The sequence below is a fragment of the Ictalurus punctatus genome, chromosome 12 (assembly GCF_001660625.3).
Source record: "Ictalurus punctatus breed USDA103 chromosome 12, Coco_2.0, whole genome shotgun sequence".
Classification (NCBI taxonomy): Eukaryota; Metazoa; Chordata; class Actinopteri; order Siluriformes; family Ictaluridae; genus Ictalurus; species Ictalurus punctatus.
The window spans coordinates 3,896,445-3,916,593 of record NC_030427.2 but is presented as its reverse complement, the minus strand read 5'-3'; the positions used below and the strand labels follow the sequence as shown (position 1 = coordinate 3,916,593).

General features: G+C 39.0%; 2 protein-coding genes and 1 non-coding gene across 3 annotated transcripts in view; all 3 read right to left on the bottom strand.

Annotated features, from left to right (window-relative positions):
* LOC108272388 (piwi-like protein 1) overlaps window positions 1-20,149 on the bottom strand; it is a 496,438-nt gene that overhangs the window by 266,113 nt on the left and 210,176 nt on the right. The gene's annotated exons all lie outside the window — the stretch shown is intronic.
* The window catches only part of atg3 (autophagy related 3), a gene marked incomplete in the record, with an annotated part of 729,311 nt that overhangs the window by 678,790 nt on the left and 30,372 nt on the right, over window positions 1-20,149 (bottom strand).
* Window positions 13,159-13,229, bottom strand: trnag-gcc (transfer RNA glycine (anticodon GCC)). Its single transcript has one exon. It is a non-coding gene; the product is annotated as a tRNA-Gly (tRNA).

Genomic DNA, 20,149 nt, shown 5'->3' with positions numbered 1-20,149 from the left:
GGTGTACGATGGTGTTTTTGGTGTAGGATGGTGTAGGATGGTGTTTTTGGTGTAGGATGGTGTTTTTGGTGTAGGACGGTGTTTTTGGTGTACGATGGTGTTTTTGGTGTAGGATGGTGTAGGATGGTGTTTTTAGTGTAGGACGGTGTTTTTGGTGTACGATGGTGTTTTTGGTGTAGGATGGTGGTTAATGACCTTGAAACATTTAAACAGAAATGGGGTGTAAATCAATGTATTTGTGATGTTGATTATAACGGAAATAGTTACATATTTATTTGAGGTTTTTTTTAGTGATAATGTGATGTGCTGAAACATGATGCTTAATTGATTCGTCTATGAGGGGGAAAAAATTTTTAATCTTTGGTATTAAAGGATATTTTAAAGTCCAGTCCATCCAAGGGTTTTCGCTCTCTCCCCCTGTCTCACCTAGGATTCTCTCTCTCTCCCTCTCTCCAAGGGTTTTCTCTCTCTCACCTAGGGTTCTCTCTCTCTCTCTCACTCTCTGTCTCACCTAGGATTCTCTCTCTCTCTCTCTCTCTCTCTCTCTCTCTCTCTCTCTCTCCCCAAAGGTTTTCTCTCCCTCACCTAGGGTTCTCTCTCTCTCTCTCTCTCTCTCTCTCTCTCTCTCTCTCTCTCTCTCTCTGTCTAACCTAGGATTCTCTCTCTCTCCAAGGGTTCTCTCACTCTCTCCCCTCTGCACGCCCCCTCACACTCTTGCGCTCTCTGGATTTCTGTAAAGCTGCTTTCTAGCAATGTCTATTGTTAGAAGTGATTTATAGAAATGAAACTGATGTGAATTAATGTTTTATTATTATCATGAAATAGAATGTTATTGATATTCTACTGACTGTTGTAATCTCAGAGATGCATGATGCCAAATCTGAGACATTTATAAAGCAAGTTTTTTGTGAAATGAAAACATGTTGGTGCTCATAAAATATCCTGTTTCTCAAAAAGTAGTGTGATTAATTGCTTTTAAATGAGCTATCATTTAAGCAGTCTGGAACAAAGTCTAACTTAAAAACTGTGAGGTCAGCATGAAAACTGTGATATTTAGGAACAACTTGCCTGATCTGATTTTTCAGGTAGTTAACCATCTCCTCCACCTGATCAGAACGATCCTTTAACACCAAATGCTTCATGAGGGGCCGAAAGTGCTCGCTCTGCATCAAGCTCTGGTATATTATAATAATATATAACAATAATATATATTAATATTATACTTGCTCAGTTATTTATTGAGAAAAATGATCCAGTATTACATATCTGTGAGGGGTAAAAGTATGTGCACCTGTGCTTTCAGTAAGCGGTGTGAGCTCCTTGTGCAGTAATAACTGCAGATAAACGTTTGGGGTAACTGTTGATCAGTCCTGCACATCGACTTGGAGGATTTTTATCCCGTTCCTCAGTCCAGAACAGCTTCAACTCTAGGATGTTGGTGGGTTTTCTCACATGAACTGCTTGCTTCAGGCTCTTCCACAACATTTCTACTGTATTAAGGTCAGGACTTTGACTTGGCCATTCCAGAACATTAACTTTATTTTTCTTTAATCATTCTTTGGAATGACACGTGTGCTCAGGGTTATTGTCTTGCTGCATGACCCACTTTCTCTTGAGATTCAGTTCACAGACAGATATCCTGATATTTCCCTTTAGAAATCGCTATCCTGGTCCAGATGTAGCAAAACAGGCCCAAACCATGATACTACCACCAGCATGTTTCACAGATGGGGTGAGGTTCTTGTGCTGGAATTCAGTGTTTTCCTTTCTCCAATCATAACGCTTCTCATTTAAACCAAAAATTCTCTTTTTGTCTCATCCATCCACAAAACATTTTTCCAACATCCTTCTGTTTTGTCCACATGATTTTTAGCAGACTGCAGAAGGTCAGCACTGTTTTTTTTGAGACCACTGGCTTTCTCCTTGCAACCCTGCCATGTACACCATTGTTGTTGTTCAGTGTTCTCCTGATGGTAGACTCATGAATATTAGCCAATGTGAGAGGGCCTTTAGCTGCTTAGAAATTACCCTGGGTTCCTTTGTGACCTCGCAGTCTATTAAATATCTTCATTTTGAGGAGATCTTTATTTGACCCTACTGCAGGGGAGGGTAACAATGGTCATGAATTTCCTCCGTTTGTACACAAACTAACTGTCTGTGTATTGGTGGAGTCCAAACTGTTTAGAGATGGTTTTGTAACCTTTTCCAGACTGATCAGCATTAACAACCCTTTTTCTGAGGTCCTCAGAAATCTCCTTTGTTCATGCCATGATACACTTCCACAAATATGTTGTGAAGATCAGACTCTTACAGATCCCTGTTCTTCGTCATCCCATTGATTGAAGACACCTGACTCTAATTTCACTTTAAGATTAACTGCTAATCCTAGATGTTCACATACTTTTGCCACTATCAGATTTGTAATATTGGATCATTTTCCTTTATAAATAAATGACCAAGTACAATCTTTTTGTCTCATTTGTTTAACTGGGTTCTCTTTATCTACTTTTAGGACTTGTGTGAAAATCTGATGATGTTTTAGGTCATATTTCTGCAGATATAAATAAAAGTCTGTTTGCTGTACACATATTACCAGTATCCAGTGTTTTTCAAAATAAAATCTTATCGCTTGATAGCGTAGAACCTCGTACTCCAAACACAAATCTGCTACTAGACACGCAGCCTACACACATACAGTAGAGACAAATATTGATTATAAAATAACAAGGTGTCTACAAGGTGAATGAGGCAGAGCAGCGCACAGCTGCGGTGTTCAAAGGTCAGTCTGAGACCGGATCTTCCCAACAGCTGAGAAAAGAACAACAACAACAAAAAAAGACAGACTAATGTGCTCATTCTAAACATTATCATTTTTATTGTAATAACTTCTACAGGGACTTCTACAGGAAGTGTACTGATTATTCAGACTAGTCGCTGCAGCCCAAAAATAAATTATATGAAGTGTAACTATATACAGATAACGTTATTTAGTATTAATGTAATAAATCATTGTGTACTTTGTTTTTCTTTAAAAAAAGTTAGTGTTAGGTTTTACACACCAGTATAATGTGTCAAGTCTGATAAGTAATGCTTAGTTTTCCAGATATACTTTCCTCATATGGGACGAGGCGTATGAATGAATGCTGACGTTCATTCATCCAGTAAATGAAAGATTTGTTGCAAATGACCATGACGATAAACTGCTGTCCATCAGAAATTGTAGGAGGCAGGTATACATGTATATGGGCTTGGAGGGAAGGTAGGATGAAGGAGTTATAAATAATAATTACAGTGTTAATGTACATGTAAACTTTAGAGCTTTGATTTTACCCACTGGCCCTTTAAATTATACTAATACTGTATAAAATGGGAAGAAATCATATACATGCTGAAGAAACAGCTATATAATTTACCTTTGTCTTTGCACTCAGGATAGGACTGAGCAGACATACCTCATATCCATGGGGTGCATCTGCAGCAAATACACCACTCTGTAAAACAGAAGAAAAGAAATGTGCATAGAAAACACTTTTCTCTGATGGGAAACAGAGCTGTGAAGTATAATGGAGGAGTTTTTAGTTCACCTCATGAGATCAGGATCCTCAGTAAGATCAGTCACAGAGTCCTGGTACTGGAGGTCCTGTAGTGACAAACACTGGTACTAATAATCGCGCAATAATCTGTGCCTTTATGGGGGTTTTAAATTTAAATTTAGTTGCTTTGTTTGATAAGATGCTTTGAGAATTATTCCTCAGTTTTCAGCCAGTTTTCCTGCGTGTGTTTGAAAACCTCTTACCTTGCCATTTGTCTGCCCTGGTGTGCAAAGCCACTTCTCTAGAAGGATATTACTGATATTGAGATGGTCAGCACCGTTAATGGGTACAATCTCTTTAGCCACTGCGTGCATTTCTGGTCAGGCAAACAAAAGTGGCACAGAAAACATGTGATGAGTAAATGCTGTTGTTAAAAACTGTTTAAAGCAGACTTTTGTTATACACCCTAGGGCTAGGGGTCGACCGATAGTGGATTTTACTGATACCAGTAACCAAGTCGGGCAGAAGTTTTAAACTGATACTGAATGAAAACACTCGAAGTAAAATATTCCTGAACTTTATTACAAAAATAAAGTACTGAAGGACCATGAAAATGTACTGCACATTTTAAAATGAAATATATATTAACTATTAATAAACATTAATTTAATGTAGCACTCTGTTAGATTTCCAAGTGTCTCAGGAATCTCATATTTATGTCTTCAGATCTCCATCAGTCCTATCAGCCTGTTCTACCATTACTTCTATTAACTTTTAGTTCTGTGCTGCTATGAGCTAGAAAGTGTGGTTTACCGCAGAGTTCAGGCCTGGAGAGTCCAAATGAACACACACACACACACACACACACACACACACACACACACACACACACACACACACACACACACACACACACACACACACACACACACACACACACACACACACACGTTCACAGAGACTTCTGGTTTATTTCATGCAAAACAAAAGTATTTATACACATTGATAAGAAGCAGTGCGTTTCTACTGGTCCAGGTGTCAGACAGATTTAAACAAAACACACAGCACATAGTCATAATACAAAATATGTCCTGTGTCATGTTGACATGGAAATACATAATATAACCAAGGATAGCAGTTGATCAGCTTATTTAAAGAGGTTATTAAATGAATACAAGGTAATTAAACGAATACATTCATCATAGGTATTTGATAGCAGTTCATAATATAAGAGTACATGATAAGAGAATTTCCCTTCACACTCCAAATAACAAATAAAAATAGAGATGTCCAAAATGAATTAAAAAACACTTCAAATAACAAGAATGAGTTTTTATTTCTCCTCTAGAGGTCACTCTCGTGCTGGATAATGACATCGGACAGTTCTCAGCCGCTGCTGCAAGGGACGCAGTCGAGCTCTACCAAGGGCTGCATGGTTCTCAATGAAATAGGAAACTTTTTTTTTTTGGCTTGAGCAATTATTCGATTCTTACATTACTTACGGAGGTTGCATTTGAACAGACAATAAGGAAATGTAAAGCTTCAGTGCTCCGAGTTTGACAGCAAAAAATTCACATCTTGATCTACACCATGAAAAAAAATTCCGTACTTTCTCCAGACTTTCCAGAACCGTGCCTCGCTTGCTGACAGGCACATCATGATTCTAAATGACCAGCAACATCAGTACATCAACCCTAACCTTTCATGAGTCCACACTTTCATGAGTATAACCATTAAAAAAAGAGGCTATTGTACATCCTAATAAATATTCAAGTTGCAATCAAAATGGTGCGTGATTGCTTGAGTATTGGTGCTTAGGGTCTGCATGGTCAGATTTACTCTCACCAGGGGAGGTCTGTCCAGCAGGACTCTTCACGTGCTCCACCACTGAGCTGTGCTCGAACAGAGACACGATGAGACAGCCGGGCAGTCCCGTGAGCTTCAGCAGCTTGGGGCAGTCCAGCTGAAAAGTCATGAACACGTTCTCTGTGGCTGACCGCTGATACTGCAGCTTCGAGGTGAAGCTCTCTCCCCTCGTCTGTAGCTCCTCCTACACACACACACACACACACACACACACGAAACAAATCCATAAACAAGTGCATTCAATAGATCATAAAGTTAGTAGAGTCATTTATGCTGTATTAAATATATACACTATAGAAAATATAAAATGATGCCTAATATTTTTGTAATAGTTGTTAGTCAACAAAAGAGCCTCTCTGTAAATGCAACAGCACTGCAAAAGAAAAAACAAAGCAGCGACCAGTTATATTACAGCGCAGAATAAAACTAAGACAAACCTGTATTCATGGAAATGACATGACTTTAAGGCTTAACCAAGATAAGTGGGAAAACAGTTTGGTCAGTAGCGATGGGAAGGAAAGACATCATTGTAAAATTTGTTTATAAACAAACAACTAAAGATTCATCTATAAAAGAATTAAAATAAAAACTCATACATATATAGATTTATTTTATAAAGCATCTTATTCCTGTGGTAACAAACCTGTAGCGTATCAGACTTCAGCAATGTGTGTACGAGGTCCAAGCTGAATTTCAAACACACGGTTCTCTCTGCACCTGTAAACAAAGCAGTGGGGCAAATTTCTATATTTATAATAAATAAATCTATTCATGATACATTAATATAATCAGTGATTAGACAAGGTTTAGAGAGGCCAATCGTAACAAAACTCAGTGGAGCGGTTTGACTCTTGACCCCAGAGGTCTGTGCTCAATTTGAACCCAAACGGCCACTGGGAGGCACCATCACATTTTGTTTTGTGTGTGTGGATTTTATATCATGTGATGTTTCCCACAAACACAAATTCTTTATATCAAATTGTAGATCTCCTTATTTTGAACAACTGTGCCTCAAGAACCACTGCTGTCAATCAACTTGCTGTCAACTCATACTTACATGCACACACATTATGCACACACATGAACTGGTGTGACTAACAGACCAGATCTTGTGCGATTTGTAAAAATAAATAAATAAAATTATTATATGAGCACAGTGACAGGGGCACCTTCATAAAGTTTTGCATAAGGTCCCCAGATGTTTAGGACAGTCACTGGATTTAGTTTTACACATTAATTTATAAATATCTATTGAATAAAAATGAAGCCATGTTTTTCATAATTGATGTACAGATAGGTGGCAAATTAAAGGAACACCCTTAAGAAAGGAGTTAGGGGTGAGGGCATTTTTCTGGCATGGTTTGGGTCCACTTATCCCCTTAAAGGAAATGGTCACTGCACATCGATATAAAGTGGTTTTGAATGATCACCTTTTTTCCTATGATGAAGCATTTCTATCCTGTTACAAACGGACAATGCACCATCCATAGGGCACAAGGGGTCAATGAATGGTTAATGATGTGAAGGATATGTCATGGCCTGACCTGATCTCAACCCAGTTGAACATCTATGGGAGATTTTAGACCAATGTGTTATGTCTATGTGATGTCTTCATTATTATCAAGACAGCAATTGATGATCTTTTGGAACAATAGTGTACCATTCCAGCAGTACAATTCCAGAGACTTCTAGAATCAATGCCAAGGCACATTGAAGCTGTCCTGGGAATACATGGTGGCTGAACACTGTTTATTAAGACACTGTTAATTTTCCCTTTAATTTCTCACCCATCTGTATAATGTCACTGTCACATGGAAACCTAGAATCTCCAGATTTGATCATTTTTCCTTCTTTAAGTTCTTTATAAAACAGTGCTATTGGTCACCCTTTACATTTAACTGTGGGTTTCACAAATATTTAACAAATGAAAAGTATTAAAAAGTGTTTGTGACTAAATCTCAATCTCTAAAACTTAGACATTGTCTCAAAGCAGCTTTACAGAAATATCAACATGGTATACAGATATTAAAGGCGCGAATTTATCCCAACTGAGAAAGTTATTGAGTGGCGACGGTGGCAAGGAAAAACTCCCTAAGATGTTTTAAGAGGAAGAAACCTTGAGAGGAACCCGACTCAGAAGGGAACCCGTCCTCATCTGGGTAACAACAGATATTGTGAAAAAGTTAATTATAGATTTATATGAAGTCTGTATGGCGTTAGGAGCAGCCGTAGTCCCAGCAGTCTGGAATTAAAGAAGATTTGAGCTCCATCCAGAGGCAGAAAGGATCTGGATCTCTAGTATCTCCATAAATTCGTGTGGGGCTTGGTGAAAGGAGAGAGGGAGAAAAAAGATTATTATGACTGCGAAGTAGTAGAACAGAATCTAGTCAGGGTAGGCTTGAGTAAACAAATACGTTTTAAGCCTAGACTTAAACACTGAGACTGTGTCTGAGTCCCGAACACTAATAGGAAGACTAATAAGAGAAAGCTCTTCCCCCTGCTGTAGCCTTCACTATTCAAGGTACCTTCTTCTTCTTGTTTCAGCTATATTTCTGCCACCTGTAAGTCAGAATGGCAAAATTCTTGACTGTAATATCACTCAGGTAAAAGAAATAAGTCAATGAATTAATAAATAACAGTAAACTGATTTTCTGCTATTTTCATGGAACTATTAATAGAGATTTTAGTGTATTTAATACAAATTATATCACACTGCTGTTGCACTCTGGAATCTGATAGGTCAGAAGGTCTGAAGGCTGCAATTCATATCTCAGGTTCTCATTGTAATAAGTTATCCTTTCTATGATAGCAAATCATTCACAGAGACTTCTCTGGCAAACATTCCACATAATCAAAGTCTAATAAACAGATTTGTGCTATACTACTTTAATAAAAACCTTTTAGTCATTGATATGGTGAAGCTATCTATAAGGAGGTGTTTATTTAAGATTTATGGAAAGAGACTCGGGCCACAGATTGCTCCAGATTCTCTGAATTTTTTCATGATATGATGTGCTGTAGATGATGAGATATTCATAGCCTTCACAATTTTACATCGAGGAGCATTATTCTGAAATTGTTCCACAAATTGTAGATGTAGTTTTTCTCAGATTGGTGTACAGAGGCCCATCTTTACTTCTGAAAGACTCCGCCTCTCTAAGATACTCTTTTTATACCCAATCATGTTAATGACGTGTTGCCAGTTAACATAATTAGTAGCACAATGTTCCTCCAGCTGTTTCTTTTTAGTACTTACTGTTCCAGCCTTCTGTTTCCCCGTCCAAATTATTTTGAGACATGTTGCACCCATAAATTCAAAGTTACCTATTTATTCCCTGCTTTTTTTTGTCTTTTTACATTCGCGGAGAACGCGTTTAAATGACAACTCTGTCTAACATACACAAAGAGTCACTCTAAGAGTCACTTCACTTCATTCTTGTTGCAATATTAATAATGTATGGTACATTACCTTAATCTTTGAAATTTCAACTAACATTAGAAATAAATTTCTATTCTCATCACTGCTCCTACACAGCAAATTGAGCAGAGTTAAATTTTTGGTGTTTATGAATAGAATCAATCTACCTCTACTTGGAATTGATCTAACTCTGTATGTTGTCTAATCTGTTAGATTTCACACTGTACCATGAAACAGTTGGTGTCAAAATGGAGTGTTATAACTGTTTTCTAGAAATCAACTCTGATAGTGTCACCCCTTTGGTGGAACGCACCATTAGGAGTGACTGACCTAGATCAGACTGAGCGACTTTCCAGTATCGGCAGAAGATAGTCGGTGAGGATGCATCATCTTCAGTCCTGGATTTGTTCCCTCGTTTCCTTGCTGTATCTGGATTGGTAAGAAAATCTTTAGCTTTGGAAGTAGTTTTGAAAAGGAAATTTTCTCTGTAGTTATTAAAGGAGTTCACTGGTACAGTAAAGAAAGGAGTTGTTCAGTGATCACCATAACAACAACAGGCCGGTGCAAACTGAGAAATTCAACGTTCTAATCTTTTATATCCCAAATGTATGCATAAATAACACAGCAGATCTTAATTTTTAGTATTTGAGCTTTTATCCATTTATGTCCGTTGTGTTTAAACCTGTATAAACCTTGTTTAAAGATCGACCACGATTTCTCCATGATGTTTGGTGACAAAGTGTCTCAGAAGTTCCTGGCAAAGTGGTCAACATTCTTCAAGCCAAACATCATTGCAGACTGCAAAACTCTTAAGAATATGGGCGAGCTGCTGTCAGGAACTGAACCTGAATCTGAGGACTACAATGGTCAGTATAAACTGTTTTGTATTTTAAAAATGTTCCAGTCTTTAAAAAAATAATTAAAGAGAGATTGCTGCAGCGAGATTAACAGCCTTGAATATGTTCACATGTTTTGTATGTAAATCACACTTCAGAACTTGTTTGGTTCTTTGTCAACATTTAAAATTTCAACATGGTTTATATCCTAGCAAAAAGTTACATTTAAAATGTGGAGAGCCAGGTTGCCCGTTATCATTTTGTGCTTATAGTGGCTTCCGAAATCACCTCAGCAAGGTACATAGTCACACTATTGATCAAGAGATCGATACTAATCAGGATCTTTCCACTCAGGGAGAATATGAGGCGGAATGTTCAAATGATCGCCCAAATTCTGTTGCCACTTTACATCCTTCACAAAGTTCTGTTGTTACTGAAGTCAGCTTCAATGTGTGGATCAATTGTTGCTTCAATGGAAGAAGTTGTTAATGATGTTAAAATCCAAGCACGAGATGCAGTTCTTAAAACTATTACTCCTGAAAGTACAAGTTCAGACACTTGTAGAAGAATAAATCACTGTTTTGATCAATTAGGTAATCTGATCTGTGATCACCATACTCTATTCAAAGAATTGTTTCCTGACAAGAGGTCGATTCCCAAGCACCACTTGATGATGCACTATCTGAGATGCATAAAAAAATCGGACCTCTTATCCATATGTGGTGAATGTGATTTGAAGCTAAGCACCATATTTTCAAAAGATGTTGCAAAAATTTCAAGAATCTCATTAAATCATTATTGAAGCAACATCAACGTCAATTGGCATTTAACTGTGAAAATGATTGTTTTAGAAGGTTTGAATTTGGTCCTACATCAAAAACCATCTGTAACTTGCAAGGTGGGGAAGAACTCAGTCAGACATTATATTTAGAAGCCTGTTTGAGTGTTACAAGTAAAAAGTGGGTCAGACATTATGGTACTGAGTATCAGGTTGGTGTGTTCATATGCACTGGATGTACCTATGATCTCCCTGTGTTCAAAAAGATCTGTTATATAATAATATATGAAGAGAGTGCTTTCATTATTTCCTGCAATGTAAAAACGATGTACTATGATGACCACTTCAATGCATACTGTATAGAAGATAACCAAATGGATGAGTTTTCTGTCATCTCTGTGAATGAACTGACACACTTTAGGCCATTTGACCAGCAGTGCTCTAATGAGAATAAACAAACAGAGTACATAGTGCCCAATTGTTATATTTAGAAAGACTTGACCTGAGGGGTCAGTAATGTTAACGCCCTTGAAAAAAGAAAACTATTATAAAGCAACCAACTTGTTTTTTTTCTTTATTTGCCTTTTAGATTTGTAATCATTTAAATGTTATTTTAATTGTGCAGTAGCATATTAACACTTTATAGTGTTAGAGGCAACTCATTTAATAGTATTCAATTAACACTATGAGATTTAATGAATTACTCCTATGAGAATTAATTTCTAACACTACACACTGGTGTTGAGAAACTAACACTTGAGTAGTGTTCAATTTCAACTATACAAAGAGTTGATTTGAACTCTATTAAAGTGTTAAAATGACACTGTGGAGTGTGGACTCCTCCGGACACTTTAAAAGTGTTGAAATGAAACTCCAATAGAGTGGATTTGTTTCTGTTGATTTTGCTGTGTATGTATATTTTATAATGTTAAAGTGCACACCTTGATTTCGATTATAATAACATTATTAATGTATTTCTAATGTTATTAGACATGTCATTCTCATCACTGCTCCTAGATAACTTAGTGTTCCCTAGGTGGCCTCATCTATTTCACTTCGAGAATATCCACAAATAGGGAAGAACATTACCTTTATCTTTGTAATGTATACAATAATGATCATGAACGGGTTAAAAAGGGGACACAGTAATATAAACCATGTAATATTTCTTACCCAACTCGGGCCTAACTACAAATGTACTCTTATGACAGAATACCGCTGCTGGGAAATTGCTGTTCCCGAGGTTGGGCACAGGAGGGCAGTCAAGCTCCATCCAGCACAACACACAACGCCACCTGAAGCAGAAGGTAGGTTTGGGCTATTTTACAGACACAACTCATTACTGTGCATTGTATTGTTCGGACATAACCACAATTAACGGCTCTTCTATAAAAACAAACATTATGTAATACTCATAGCACTATATTTATCATAAAAATACAAAATTAATAACTAACCTTTTTCTAATGTTGATAGAAAGCCTTTTACATCATTTACACACACAGATATATATATATATATATATATATATATATATATATATATATATATATATCCTTTTCTCTCCATACCACGTTCTAATATTTAAACTGGACACACGAGGGCAGTCAAGCTCCATCTAGCACAAGACACAACGCCGCCTGGAACAGAAGGCAGATTTGGGCTACTGTACACAGACACAGCTCATCGGCGTTATTACTGTGCATTGTCTAGTTTTCACATAAGGACAATACACGGCTCTTCTGCACTGTTCATCATCATCTATATATATGTGGCCGAGAGGTTAAGGCGAGGGACTGCTAATCCGTTGTGCTCTGCACGCGTGGGTTCGAATCCCATCCTCGTTGCAAACTTGTTACTTTGCCTCTTCTTTCCAGCAATATCTGGCTTTGTTGCAGTCTGTCTCACACCTACAAATAGGAAGCTTTGTACAGGTCCCTGAGCTAGCACTAGATACGGTGGAGAAATGTGAAAAGCTAGCACTGTGGCTACGTGTTTCACAACCGTGAACTGTATTTCAATGCTTTTTGGCCACAGCTGCTGTAAGGCTCTTGCGTCTCTGGAGGTCCGTCAACGCAGAACGCATTCCGCAGTCCAGACGACAGGGGCAAAGAACCTGCACCGAAACCTCTTTATTGCTCCACACACCGGGATGTAATTTCACATGCGTGAGCTATGTCAGCAAGAGGTTAAGGTGATGAACTGCCAATCCGCTGTGCACAGCCCATGTGGGTTTGGACCCTATTTTTCTTGTAAAGACCTTGCTTAAGCGCATTCCGTAAAGGAAGCGTGCATGGTGCAGACACTGTTGGCGTCTGCATGAGCATTTAGTCTGAAGGGGAAATTAGGGTAAGGTGTTTTCAATCAACGGGATGACAATCAGGTGTGAGTGAGCACCCTGTCTTATTTGAAGAACAGGGATCTATCAAAGTCTGATCTTCACAACACATGTTTGTGGAAGTGTATCATGGTATGAAAAAAGGAAATTTGTGAGGATCTCAGAAAAAGAGTTGTTGATGCTCATCAGGCTGGAAAAGTTCCAAAAAAAAAAAAAAAAAACTCTCTAAAGTGTTTGGACTCCACCAATCCACAGTCAGACAGATTGTGTTCAAATGAAGGAAATTCACGAGCATGGTTACCCTCCCTATGGAGTTCGTCTAGTTTGGGCAGAAGTGATCAGGCTTGTAATGTTCTTTTGGTGAAGGCTTAACTTTCAAAACTCACTACTGCATTGGCCGGGAACTGAATCCGGGCCTCCCGCATGGCAGGCGAGAATTCTACCACTGAACCACCAATGCTTAGTTTAAATAACTAAAGATTTCGCAGAGTAAGCTGTTCAGGTAAGTATTGTGCTGTTCAGCAATTTGGTTTCAGATTTGAAAAGGAGAATCCCAAGTCTCTTCCTTATTTCAGCAGCAGTCACACACTATATTTCCAGATACTGTATAATATTATAATATCTCCTCTCTGCTCAACACGCATGTAATACAGTCTACATACCGTAGAGCAGTGTTTTTCAACCACTGTGCCGTGGCACACTAGTGTGTCGTGAGAGATCGTCAGGCGTGCCGTGAGAAATTGTCCAATTTCACTTAGTCATAAATTCTTATTTATTAAAATTTATTCATTATTATCTGCAAATAATAAGCCATGGTTGAGTGTCTGTGCTGTAATATAGTGACTGGCAGAGTAATGTAATATTCGTCCGGGTGGCAGCAGGTAATTGCCTCCTACCTTCTTAGAGACAAGAGAATTAGTGACACATGCGACAGGTCGTGGTGGCAGTGATGGAGAAGTTTTTAAAAAGGAAACATGCAAACTCCGAACTGGGCCCTGGACAAGACTGTGACCCAGGTGAAGGGCCTAGTATGAGTGGTGGTAAAAAGAAAGCAAAGACGGTGAGCTCGAGGCAATACAGCGAAAGTTATCTTTCGTTAGGATTTACTTTCACCAGCGATGAGATGACCCCGACTCCATTATGCTTGGTGTGTGGCGAGAAGCTGTCCAATAGTGCCATGGTGCCAAGCAAGCTTAAACGCTATCTCCAAGCGAAACACCCGTCGCTTCAAAACAAGCCGATGGACTATTTTGTTTGCCTGTGTGAAAACACCGAAGCAGGCAACATTAATGAGAAAAACCAAAAAGGTAAATTAGAAAGCCCTCAAAGCTAGTTGCTGAACTTGTAGCTAAATGAAAAAAGTCCCACACTGTGGCAGAGACGTTAATACTACCTGCCTGCAAAGACACTGTCAACGAGATACTCGGCCCTGACGCGGTTAAAGACATATCTAAACTCCCGCTCTCAGATAACACAATCGCCAGACGTACTGATGATATGTCTACAGACATCGAAAGCCATGTTTTGGAAAAGATACGCATCAGTAGTAAATTTGCGTTGCAACCTGATGAGTCTAGAGATATTCTCAGCTCTTGGCCAATGTGCGTTTTGTGGATGGAGATGCCATTAGAGAAAACTTCCTATTTTGTAAGGCACTGCCAGAAAAAACAACAGGAGAGGAATTTTTTTGGGTCAAATTGACCAGGGAGGACTTGCGTGGGAAAATTGCACAAGTGTTTGCACTGATGGAGCTGCAGCCATGGTCGGGCACACCTAAGGCTTTGTTAGCAGAGTGAAGGAAAGAAACCCAGATCTTATTGTTACACACTGTTTTCTGCACCGTGAGGCCTTCATGCAAAGACTTTACCAGCAGAACTAGTTCCTGTGGTGGATGATGTTGTGCACATAGGGAACTTTGTAAAGACACAACCTTTGAAAAGTTGTATATTTGCATCTTTGTGTGAGGAAATGTGAGCGGAGCATAAAGCCTTATTGCTCCATACGGAGGTCCGATGGTCGTAGCGTGACAAGTTGCTGGCCCATGTGTATGAGCTGCCGGAGGAACTTAAAGTGTTTCTGACAAATGAGAGGTCTGATTACTCAAATCTGTTTGCAAGTGATGAGTGGTGTGCAAAGCTGGCATACCTGGCAGCTATATTTCATCATCTGAATGAACCGAACACACGGATGCAAGGCCGAAATGAGAACCTGCTTACAAGCATGGATAAAATAAATGGATTCCATTTAAAGGTGCACCTCTGGCAACAACATGTGCAAAGTGCCAACCTTGAGATGTTCCCACTCACAGAGGAACGGCAAGATCACCCTGCTGCACTGTGCGAGGTAATAGGTAAACATCTGAAAACTCTTGAGGAGAAGTTGTCATTTTATTTCTCTTCAGCCTCCACTGAATGCCTTGACTGCTATTGGAAAGGACATGACTTTACAGGAGCAGGAGGAACTAACTGAACTGAAACAAGATTGTGGTTTAAAGCTAAGATTTGCTGAACTTCCTTTGGACAGTTTTTGGTTGACTGCTGCCAAGGAATTCCCCATTCCGGCCAACAAAGTTTTGACATTGATCCCATTTTCCACAACATATGTGTGTGAGCTGAGCTTTTCAAGCCTAACTGCTATAAAAACTAAAAACAGAGAGAGACTGAAAGCTGCTGAAGAGCTTTGTGTATGCCTTTCTTCAATTCCTGCCAGGATATCGGCTTTGTGTTCATCTAAACAGGCCCAGGTTTCACACTGAGTGAGTATAAATAAATTGAGAAACTATATTGTAATTATATACACTGTATTAGGCTACAGAGTGCCACTCTGTAACATTTTTGGTTGGTGGTGTGCCGCAAGATTTTTCCAATGTAAAAAATGTGCCATGGCTCAAAAAAGATTGAAAAACACTGCGTTACACTACACAATTTAAGAAGCTACACTTACTTCTGCTTCCATTTTAACAATTTTCAGTTTTGGAGCAACAACAACAACAACAACAAAAAAGTGTTGGAACAAAATAAATCTTATTTTCCATTCCAGGTTGCAGGTATTCGTGGGTGCAATGCAACACTGTTCCACACACAAATAACTCTTTTGAATGGTTAAGTGACTAAAATCAGAAAGCGCCACCAGCATATCTGACAAAGATGACTCATGAACCAATTCTTTAATCACTAGCTGAAAACGACGTTTTGAATTTACACAAACGTCAAATAACAAATACAACATTCTACTTTCTCATGAATATGGTATAGTGCATTGCTTAATCAGCAGTTTTTCTTAGAAAGACAAGATATTTAAATTGAATGAATTTAATGAAACCACACATCAAGCTGTCTTTTCTAACAGAACATTAAATTTAGCATTAGCTCCCAGTTCCAGAAAGTTCTAGCCAGACAGTCAGGGGGAAAGAATCAGAACAAAATAAAAAAAGTAGTGAAAGATGAAAGTGAAGGAATAAATGAGGGGGTTGTGTCTTAGTTGTTGAGTAATTAAAAACTAAAAAAAAAGCTGTGAGAATCAGCGTTTGTCACAACGATGCCAAACGCTCTGCGTCTCCCGACTATTTCTTTGGGATTGTTCCCAAACTGAGAAATCAAGGTTCTTCAGTCATGCTTCCCCCACAATCAAGCTTTGGAGTTGACTCCATATTCACAATGACTATAGAGTCGACTCCAAAGCTTGATTCCTTTGAATCGACTCTATTCCCATTACCTGGTATCTACGAATTGACACCAGGTATTAGGAATCGCCCTGTTAATCATGATAATGATCCTATGTACTTAATATTGTGGGTTGTTCCCCTAACCTTTAATTCGAGATTTGTGCTGAATCGATTCTTGGAACAGACTCACTCAGTGTTGCAATCGATTTCAGAATATTAGCAAGGGTTTGAATCGTTATCATTTCCCTTGCTTCCATTTGTAGGAAGCTGCATTAATCACGATGAACCCAGGCTACGCAGGCAGGACTGAGCTCTGGGACAACCTGGAGGCCGCTTCAATCCAAGTTACTCAAGGATGACGCAGAACTTAAAATAAAATAAACTGATAAATAGTAAAGAACACCAAAGTTTACATTTGGAGTATCAAAGGTCATTATCACAGGATCACTGGAATCAGGCACTAGGAGGAAATTCCAGGACAAATTAGGAAATAGAATTAACTGACATTTGCAAATTCTTTGCAACTAAAAAGCTGTAATTATATACTATATAACTTTTTTTTTAAAACATTTAAAGTATATAACATTAGCACCTTGTAATGTTATACTAGATGAAAAGTAAAGAATCCTGGAACATCTGAACATCCATAATCTGAAAATCTTGAACCTAGTGTCAATCGAATCAATCCAATCTTTCTTGTGTGCGTTTAACGGTATTCTGTCGGACCTCTTTCCTGGTGTGGGCGTCCCCGAGCACGACTACGGCGCGATTCAGTCGAACATCGAGGCAGCTCTATGCACCCGCTCCCTGCAGCCCTTCTCCAGCATGACCGCCAAGGTGATCCAGCTGTACGAGACCATGCTGGTGCACCAGGGCGTCTTGCTGGTGTGCCCTACAAGAGGCGGTTAGACCACGGCGTACCGTGCCCTCGCTGACGCACTGCGCACCCTCCACGAGACAGAGGGCTGCGAGGTGAATCCCTTCTACAAGCCCATCGAGACCGACGTGCTCAACCCGCAGTCAGTGAGCATGGACGAGCTGTATGGTGAAGGCAACCCTCTCACACTGGAGCGGAGTGCCATCAAACGTCCCTCGGCAGTGACACCGCCAACACGCACAAGTGGGTGGTGAGTGACGTACCTGTGGACGTGCCTGTGGATTGAGAAAATTACCGCCGTGTTGGACAACAACAAGACACTCTGTCTGGCTAACGGGGAAAGGATCAAGCTCACACCTTCTACACACATGTTATTCGAGGTGTTACCCATCAGACACAGATAGCACCGGTCCTAAAAACCATCACAAACAAGCACAAGCATGTCATTTCCAAGAAGATTTTTTTTACATTAAACATGTTCCTGATGGAAAGGTCACACACGAACGTATCTTTAAGACTTCACTCTTTCACACGCCTATAACGAGCAATAAACGCATTCGAAGCATGTTATAAAGCCTCCTTAATGCATTACGCATAGTATTTAAATAAATATTATTATAATAACATGCACTACACTACATTATGCATTATGAATTCTTAACGTATTGTTAACACGTCTTTACTGTGAGCGGGATGATGACCAGACGCAGGCAGGCTCCCGGGTACTCATATCCGTAGACGTACTGATACAGAGTCATTCTGGCCACACACTTATCCAGATCCACGTCCCAGTATTAGCACAGCTGCTTCTGCCATTCAAAGTTACTGCTCGAGTCCACCTACGTGAACACATACACAAAGACATGTGATATATATACGATCTCATTGTATACGAATTGGGCATTCTCGCTGACGATATAGCGTGGATAGTTTATAATGAGTGCATTCATACTGTATAAACCTGGGAACTGATTTGCATATGCACTGCTGTCAGAGCTGCAGTTATTTTTAAAAGATTTATTAACAGCTTCTGACCAATCAGATCTGACCACACCCATGATTCCCTTCGCTCTGAAGAGAAGGTGTGTAGCCATCTGAACCCTTTCATTGATGAGCTCGGTGACGATGTCTCTGGCTGGCCATCTACAGTAATGAGAGCTGTGATGATGCTCTGATGTATTTTGGGTAAGTTACCCAAGAGTGGCCAACACATTCAGCCTCTGTATAAACACACACACACGCACAGAGTAATACCCATACATTACCACATATTACACCATACACCATTATGTCATGTAATCAGAGAAGGAAATCTGAACTACAGTTCCCAGCAGCCACTGCATCACAGTCACATGACCACCTGCACCTGGATCACATTCCTGGTAAGCACTTGTGTATTTAGTCACAGTTTTCACTGCACTCTTTGTCTCACGTTTGTCTTTCTTTACCTTTGTCCCTGGTGTTGTGTTTTTCTCTTTGGTTTATGTTTAGTCTTTGCCACAGTGATTTGCCCCAATGTCAGTGTCTTTTGTATTTTGTTTAGTTCTTTATTAAACTTGAAAAATCTGCACTTGTATCCATCTCAATCTCCATATCGTGACACAAAAATATAAATATAATATAATATTATATATAAATGTGTGTGGGGGTATATATTAATAGAGAGAAAGGCATTTCTTCTCAGGGGGGAGGGGAGTAATCAATAGGAAGAAGGATCTGAGAGGGAACATGGACAAAATTAATGGAACTTTTTCCTGGTTCGGCCCTAAATTTGGGCCAGATTAAATTTCATCTGTACAAGTTGGACAATAGGGGAACATAGATCCAGTACCCTTAAACCCAATTAGAACTTCTATTCCAACCATTAAAACCGTTTTTTATCTTGAAATCTAGGGGCTTACCCAAACAATAAACTCTAATCACCTAATTTTTAACCAATAAAAACTCCTTTTTCCAATGTTGAAACTTAGGGGCCAACCCTAACCCTGAACTTAACCATCAGAAACAAATAATATGTTCTCTAAACTGATCCTCCAACCCCCAATAGTTAACCTCACCTAAAACGTCTTACATTTAGCCAGATTTTCTTTTAAAGTCTTTAATTTATTTATTCATTTTCATATGGTTCATTTACATGTGATTCATTTACGTATGATTCATTTTCATGAGATTCATATTCAAGTGATATATTTTCATGTGATTCATTTTCATGAGATTCATGAAAATTCATTATTTTTAAAGTGGCAGAATTCATTTTTAACACAATATATAGATTAAAAAATATATATAATTTCTTTTCCATTTTTTTTATACAACTGATATTTTCTCATAGAATGTTAAATACATATAGAGGAATATATACAGAATGAAGGACAAGGTTTTGTGCCTGTGCCACCTCCCACACCAATGAGTGTTGGGTTGAGTCATCCCCTAACCTAACCCTGCCTGAGCCTTTTTATTAAAGGTGTTTAATTTAGTTTGATGTGGTTTAGTTTGTTAGAATGTGAATTTATCCGTTATATGTAGGCTAGCTAACTGCGTAGTTAACTAACGTTAGTCAGCTGAGAAGAAATATATCAGACTTTTTCCTCATCCCCTGCCTGTCCAAACCCTGCCTCCTCTACATCAGATGCCGACGATGTTGAGACCAATTCGACCAGTGAAAGTTCCCAAGTGACATTTGAGTCATCCCAGCCCGTTTCAATCGGTGTGCAATCTTTTATAGATGATGACAGCCAAGCGCAGCGAGTTGAGTCTTCTCCCGTCCCTGCGGCTCTCATCCCAACAAGACAGTTTAAATCAGCTTGGCTACAAGAGTTCGCCTGGTTACGTTATGACA